Below are 7,748 nucleotides of genomic sequence, written 5' to 3'. Positions count from 1 at the left end.
TGCCACACGAGATGTCCTTCATTGGCTCTCCATCAACTGTTGTAACCTTTTCACTTGGGTCCTCTCACGACCTTATTCGACAAGATAGTCAAAATGCTTCCCCATCATTCTTGACATAAAACAATCTTTAAAAACAGGTCTCAATTACAGTTTCCAAAAAACTCCCATCTTCCACATCATTCCACGTCATTTCTCATCATTCCACATTTTTATACATATATAACAAAAATTTCTCTTTTCTCTACTTAAACAATTATGCATAAATACTATAAAAGTATTTTCCATAAATATGACAAAAATCATTCTTTTAGCATAAAAATATCTATTCCTAGAATATGATGGGAATTCCTCTTTTTGCTTTATTAAATTTATGCATAAAAATAAGATTTATCTTTTTTCTAAAATTTTTTGCCATAGCTTCACTGCAACTTCTGAGAATGTTCAATTTTCTAACTTTAAATGAATATTCATAATTGAAATATGATAAGAACTCCTCTTTACTAAAATTTATTTATGCATACATAACATAATTATAATCATAATAATGATTAAATCTCTTGATTATTCTTAAATATCCATTTCTCATTTCTAAAAATGTTAGCATAACCCTCTTTCAACTTAAAATGAATTAATATGATTTTTCTTAATCATAAACAAGCTTAAAAAAATTAATCATCATTTTTAACTAAATTAAAATCATAAAAATACCTAATCTTTTTCTCTAGCTTGTCAAGCCTAGAGTTTTGTTTAAGATAATGAGTTTATCATTAAGAACCATCCTTTTAACAAGGATCTAACCATGAAGATGATGATTAATCTTTTCAAAAAGAGAGATTTACTAATAAAAATACTATAATCAAGCATAAAGATTAGTATTAAACCATTTAAACATTATGAATCATTAAAAATCTTGATTTCAAGAAAAAACCATTTAATTGAAAGCTTCCCAAGCATTAGAGGGGTTGGGAAGGAGATAACCATTGAGAAAGACAGAAAAACCATTGGATTAAGGCTTTACCTTTTATTTTGGCTTGATTCTTTAAAGAAAGAAGTGAAGTGCACAAAGCAAGCTTTGGCCACCAAGTTGGGGAGGGTAATCTCCAAGAGAGGATGGAGAATTGTGAAGCTCCAAAGCTTCCAAAAGTAGAGGCAAAATCGAGGGACAATAGAATTACACTAAAATGAAGATAATACTGGCATGTAATTACTCAAAGATGAAAATAGAAAGGAATAAGGGTCTATTTATAGGTGAGGGAGGCCACTAACCAAGTCCAACTGGGATCTAGAGGCTTCTAGCTTCAGTTTGATCCATTTTGGACAAGTTTTGACTTTTTGATCTAGTTTCTAGGATGAGAGAGGAGAGATAAAATATCTCATTTTTTTAAATTAAAAATGCAAGGTAATGATGAAAAAAAGGTGCCTCCTTCATGAGCCCTTTCCCTCCTTTTACTGAGGTGTCAAATTTTGATTTTTTTACTAATAAACCTTAATTTTTAACTAATAAACCTAGTACTTGGTCAACTCTTTATCTTATGTGAGCATTTACTCATTTTTGGGGGATTTTATTTTATTCTTTGTATTTTTGTCATCCCAACACTTGGATTAATCCTATTGACCCTTTAGAACCTTATTTGGACCTTAATAAAAATTTTCTGAAAATGTGGACCCTTAGGCTAAGGTCTCTAGTATGCCAGTGAGGATGAGATTGAGGATGAGCTTGATGCTTCTTTGGTACAAGCTACTCATGACCATGAGGCGAAATCCACTTTGTGGCTAGATGGTAGAGTCTATATCCTTTGTTTTCTGCATTGTATCCCACAAAAATATATTTTACCACATTATCATCTAGATTATTGCATTGTTGCTCAAGTACAAGAGTATAAGAAAGACAACCAAAAACATGCAAATGAGCCACAAAGGGCTTCCTACCCCATTGCAACTTCATAAGGGCTATAAGGCCTTGGTGTGGCATCTATTTAGTACATAAGTGGCATATGTAATTGCCTCTAACTAAAAAACTTGAGACAAATCTTGGCCTTTAACCATGTCACGTGCCATCTCCATGAGAGATTTGTTCTTTCTCTTAGCCACACCATTTTGCTAAGGTGTATAAAATATTATGTATCAATGTTTTATACCTCTTTTGATATATACTCGCCCCTCCATCAGTACGAAGGGTGCCAACTTTACATGTAGACACATTTTCAGCCATAGAAATAAAGTGTTTAAAGCATGAAAAAACTTTTGACTTTCCCTGACAGCCAGGTGTTCCTAGAGTAGTCATCAATAAAAGTTACAAAGTAGAGATATCCTCTGATTAATGGTGTCCCCATGGGACTACATATATCACTATCCTCTGATAAATGGTGTCCCCATGGGACTACATATATCACTACATATAGAAATAAAGTGTTTAAAGCATGAAAAAACTTTTGACTTTCCCTGACAGCCAGGTGTTCCTAGAGTAGTCATCAATAAAAGTTACAAAGTAGAGATATCCTCTGATTAATGGTGTCCCCATGGGACTACATATATCACTATCCTCTGATTAATGGTGTCCCCATGGGACTACATATATCACTATATATAAGCTATAATTTTTGGACAACAACCCTAACTGATCCATCTTTATGTTGCTTTCTCATGCATGTATTTATGTATTAACCAAAAAGCAAGTGCTCACAAATATAGCTTGATACATTCCACTTTGGGCCATTAATATCAAAAAGTAAGTTGGTCCTCAAGCTAGTCTATTTACATTAAAATTGTAGAAATTTAATTAAATGAAACTATGGACGGGTGACCATCATTGCACATCAAAATACGATGGCCACGCACCGGCCAAAATCCATCGTACCCACGCTACTCCGTGCACTAATCTACTCACCCAAAACACAAGACATTAAATCTCGCTTATCCGCCCAACATGATGCAACCACTGCTCCATGTTCTCGTGCATAGCCAGTCTCACGACCATGTGGCAAATGAGCGTACCATAAATATCACATAAAATATCAAATAATTTCACAATTAATTCCATAATTCTCATTTCCATAACATGTCTTTCCCCAGGAAGAGTTTGTAGATCTCCTTCTCTAACTTAGCCAAGTAGGCTCGTTTCTTCCTTCGCATAAGGCGCCAAAAGATCATCCTAGCCTGTCTCTACGTGAGTCCCAATCGCAATCTCACGCTGTATTTCTCCTCATGCTCAGCTTGGGATTTCTCCTTATTATATTTGCATTAGGCAAATTGTGACAATTTATAACAATTTCTCAAGTGTGTTTCACACAACGAATTTAACATAGTACAATCAATCTTAGTCAACTCATTAAAGAGTACACTTGATTCTATAGCTTTCTTTGGTTTACACGTACAAAGATGTGTTTATTGGGTGAAGACAATATTTCCTCATCCAAATTGAGATAACTCCTTTGTGTGTGTTTCAGCTTGCTTGAAGAGTTTAGTTACTCCAAGCATAAATAGTGGTGTCAATTCCAATCTAAGGCCTATCTCATAAGAGTTTTTGCTACTTAAAGAGTTCAGTTATTCCAAACGTATATAGTGGTGTCAATTCCAATCTAAGACATATCTCATAAATGGTGTCTCTTGATTTCCAAAGTACATCAATTATAGCCTAAATGCATCAAATTCTTGGCATCTATACAGTTGGGTAATGGTGCATACTCTGACTCGTAGAGCTCATCTTCCAAAGTATGACGAAAAGCTTGGTACACATTGATTAAAATAGTCCTATATGTATGGTATTTTGATTCTTCTTCTAGGAACCCTCTAGCCATCGCGTAGACTTTCCATGTTCACAAGTTCACCTTTACCATTCTTTCAAAGGTAGGTGTGATATTTGTATCCTGGTCATAGTTCCAATATGGCTTCTTGTATGTAAGGTCACCCTAGGATCACATTATAGGATCCTAGTTGCTTGTAAAAATTCTTCACTAAATTGCTCAAACTAAAGGTTTTTACTTTTAGATCTCTCAAGAGTCTAAGTAGTTTAGTTATAGTTTTGTCTACCAGTTTCATAACCAAATCAGACGCCTTGAATGGGTGGTTTTATTGAGAGCTCCAAGCAATGTGCTTAGCTTTGACACCAACACCATCATCTAGTATTAATGTGGCTCCCTTTTTTAGGTGTATTTCATGTATTTGTGTACCATTGGTAGCATTTCCTCAATATCATCACTTTCATACTAATGTCCAAGCTTGTTTACATGCACATTAGGTAGCTTTTCCTTTTCCTCAGTCATACCTCATTTGGTTTTTCACACTGGTTTGGGTGCTAGCTTGGGTTATGCTTTGTCTTCCACAATTTGCTCATATAATCTCCCTTCCATCTAGTCCTTCAAATCCCTCATCAATCTTGTAATAGAGTTGAAATAGGAACCTTGATCTAAGTAGATAAGAATGGCATGAGTCCAACAATGTCTTGTGGGATATAACCTTGCAAAAATAGACTAGGCTTGCATTCATGTAAGGAATCTGAAAGGCAACCTCTAATAATGGGTCATCTAAATCATTTAATGTATTGAGGAAGAATTTCTTAGATAAATCATTAGATTCTTCCTCTAAATTATCTTGGAAAATGGGATCAAGAACTAAGGTCTCCCCCTTGGCCTATTGGCAATATATTAGTATGGACAATGTTCAGTCCCTTGTTTGTTAGCTTCCAATTTTGTTTGACAATCATGGACTAAGTTTGGGCTTCCTCTAGATGTTGCATCTCCTAAAGTTGGTCTTGATGTTCGCCTACTAGCTCTATGGGTGTGGCTACTTCCTCTCCCAATTTAATGAGTCACTAGTTTTAACCCTAAAGATAATTAGGGTTTGTTGAAGACAATAAATATAGATTCGTCCTCACAGCCACTTTGTATGGTGACCTTGTCTTCACCTCTTCCAATTTTTTTAGATCTATGCTTCTTGTCCCTCCCAACATATTAAGCTTTCATTTGATTAGGCACCTCCTTGGATGTGCTAGCTCCATTAGCTCCTTTTTTTGTAAATCTTTGCTTAGCTTGCCAATGTGGGTACATATGACAATTACCTTGTGGCTGATCCATTGATGGAATCGCTTGCCATTGTTGGGATTACTAGTCTAGTATCGAGCACTTAACTCCTCTCCTATCATATTTAATACTAGCTTAATTAGTTTCGTACTATCAAGCACTAGTATTGAGAGCACTCAACTCCTCTCATGTCATGTTTACTATCGAGCACTCAACTCCTCTCATGTCATGTTTTGTATCGAGCACTCAATTGCATGATTTATGTTCATGTTTTGTACTAGCGTCCATTGTTTCTTTGGGTGTGTAGATCTTACAACTAAAGGTGTTTGAAATTACCAATGGGGTAATATGTTCCTATCCCATCATGTTATCATTAAATCACATTTCTTAATTGCTGGCAACGCTTACAAAGGAGTCAAAATTTTGATTGATTAGCAAGTTGTTATGAAAATCCGTCATTGTGACTCCCAGAAGAAATCTTATCATCATGTATTCATCATTATTTTGAGTGATTTAGTAGGTTATACGAGTCTAATTATGCAAGTCCAAGTCATTGAGTCCCACAAGAAATCTTATCATCATGTATTTATCATTATTTTTTGAGTGATTAGCATGTTTTTATATGCAAGTCCAAGTCATTGAGTCCCACAAGAAATCTTGTCATCATTTATTCATGTGTAAACTTTTCTTGGAGATCATATCTAATATGTGCAGTGAAGTCATAGATGCACTCTCTATGTTGTCTAAGTAGCTACACTTCATTTTAATACGTGCAATGAAGCCACACAGAAGTCACAACGGACTCTCTATTGTCTGAGTGGCTACACTCCATTTTGCACCAATAAGCACAAATCTACAACATGGAGAGTTAGCTAATCAATATTTTAGATTGGTTTAAGAGATACCCCCAGAGAAGCTTCACACACTTTTCCAAGTGTTTGATAGGATCTCCAAACCATCAAAATTTTGTTAAGAGCTTTGAGATATGCATGGGTTGATGGTAATCTACCTTCTCATTGCATGTTCCATTCTTAGCATGTAAGCTATGTAAGCTAGTGGTGGTGGTGCATTAGCATATAATCTAGCTATTGGCACTTGGGGTTTAGCCAAGTTTAGCCTAGCATGGCCCCTACATTCCATTCCTACTCATATGGGTCTAATACATGGCTTCCTATCCTTAACTCAACAATGGTTTTGGTTCAACGATCTAGGCGTTATTGTTGGGACCGTGTTATCTCATATGCTAGATCAATGGGGGGTAGTCTAATTAGACTAAACATTCCCTCCCTTGTGGCTCCCCTTGATGATGGTGATGGTTTAGTAGTTCCCATTGGACACGAGGTGATTCTAAATATGGTTAAGATGGAAATTCGATGTAGGTTACCACCTAGTACCCACCCAAAGTAATCCGTCCATAGGATATTGCCGTCAGGGCATTCCATCCTCCCACTTTTCACCCAACTCATGCGTTAATTTATTTTCTAATTAATCCTACCATGATGTTTGACATAAAATAAGCAAGTTTCTTAATTAAAGGCCTTAGACATGGTTCATTTAAATAGTCTTTATCAACGATATACAATGTTTACAAACAAATGATTTAAAAAAATAGATACAATGTTCAAAATTATTCATAGCCAAATCCAAGCTCTTTACTTTATTCTACCCCCGATGATCTAGAATTCGGTCTTCCAGTCTCTATAGACTATGCAATCCTTATGGGACCATACACCTCATCGTGGGCAGCTGGAGAGAACTCAAGCCGTGGCCTGTCGCCTCCTCATGATCCATTGCTTGATCCTCCCGCTCCTCGGAGGGATATCTACGCGCTAGGGAGGGCTTATTTACCACGCTGCCTGGGCCCGTAGAGCTAGACAACATCACAATATTCACCTCGATTGGCGAAATGTTATTCTCCCAATGGTATGAGGGATACCTTGGGTCGACTTCGGGCCTCACTAACGTCATCGCCTGGCTACACAAGCATGGGAACATGGATAGCGTTGAGGTGGGAAAAAGATATACATGTACTTCTTAACTCAATCAAGATAACACTTTATAAACTGAACTTTAGAATATAACAGATTTCATCACTTTTCTTGAGAAAACAACAATTTCACAAAAAAATTGGTATAAAGAAAAGCAGCATCTCTTTCTTAATTTCTTTAAAGTTAACATTAAATATTAATAAATTTAAAAAAAATCTCCTTTTAAATGATGACCAAGCTAAACTGGTTATTTCTTTGTGGGGCTCCCAAGGGGAGAGATGGGGCGGCATCTGGAGCAACCTCTCTAGACTCATTGTTGTGCGCGTCTCTCGAGGTGATATTTTGGCATTTTCATGAAGGAACCATTCTACCCGCCTTCTTGTAGCCCACGACGTCATGAACCCAACGTTTCAGTTGGATCACAAATCGGAGCTTGTTTGCCCAAGTTATGAGCAAAAAACTTCTAGGTGTGAACCACCTCTAAGAGCCTAAAGGACCTTACTAAAGTCACCTGATGGGAGGGGGGAGGGGGGGTAGGAAGGATGTCCTTAAACTAGATTTGCAGAGAGAAGGCTACAGCTAGAGGGAGAGGAGGGGAAGTCCTCCCTTAAGTCTATTCACACGGGGGGAGAGCAGCTAAGGACACTCTACCCTCAAGGGTGAGAGGAGGCAAGAAATATTCTACAGAGGGCTTACTTGGAGATGGGCAAAAATGACTGGAAGAGGGGTGTGGAGGGCTGTC

Source organism: Cibotium barometz, chromosome 1 (assembly GCF_041138505.1).
Source record: "Cibotium barometz isolate CiBa-2024 chromosome 1, ASM4113850v1, whole genome shotgun sequence".
Taxonomy (NCBI): domain Eukaryota; kingdom Viridiplantae; phylum Streptophyta; class Polypodiopsida; order Cyatheales; family Cibotiaceae; genus Cibotium; species Cibotium barometz.
Note: the sequence above shows the minus strand (reverse complement) of the source record.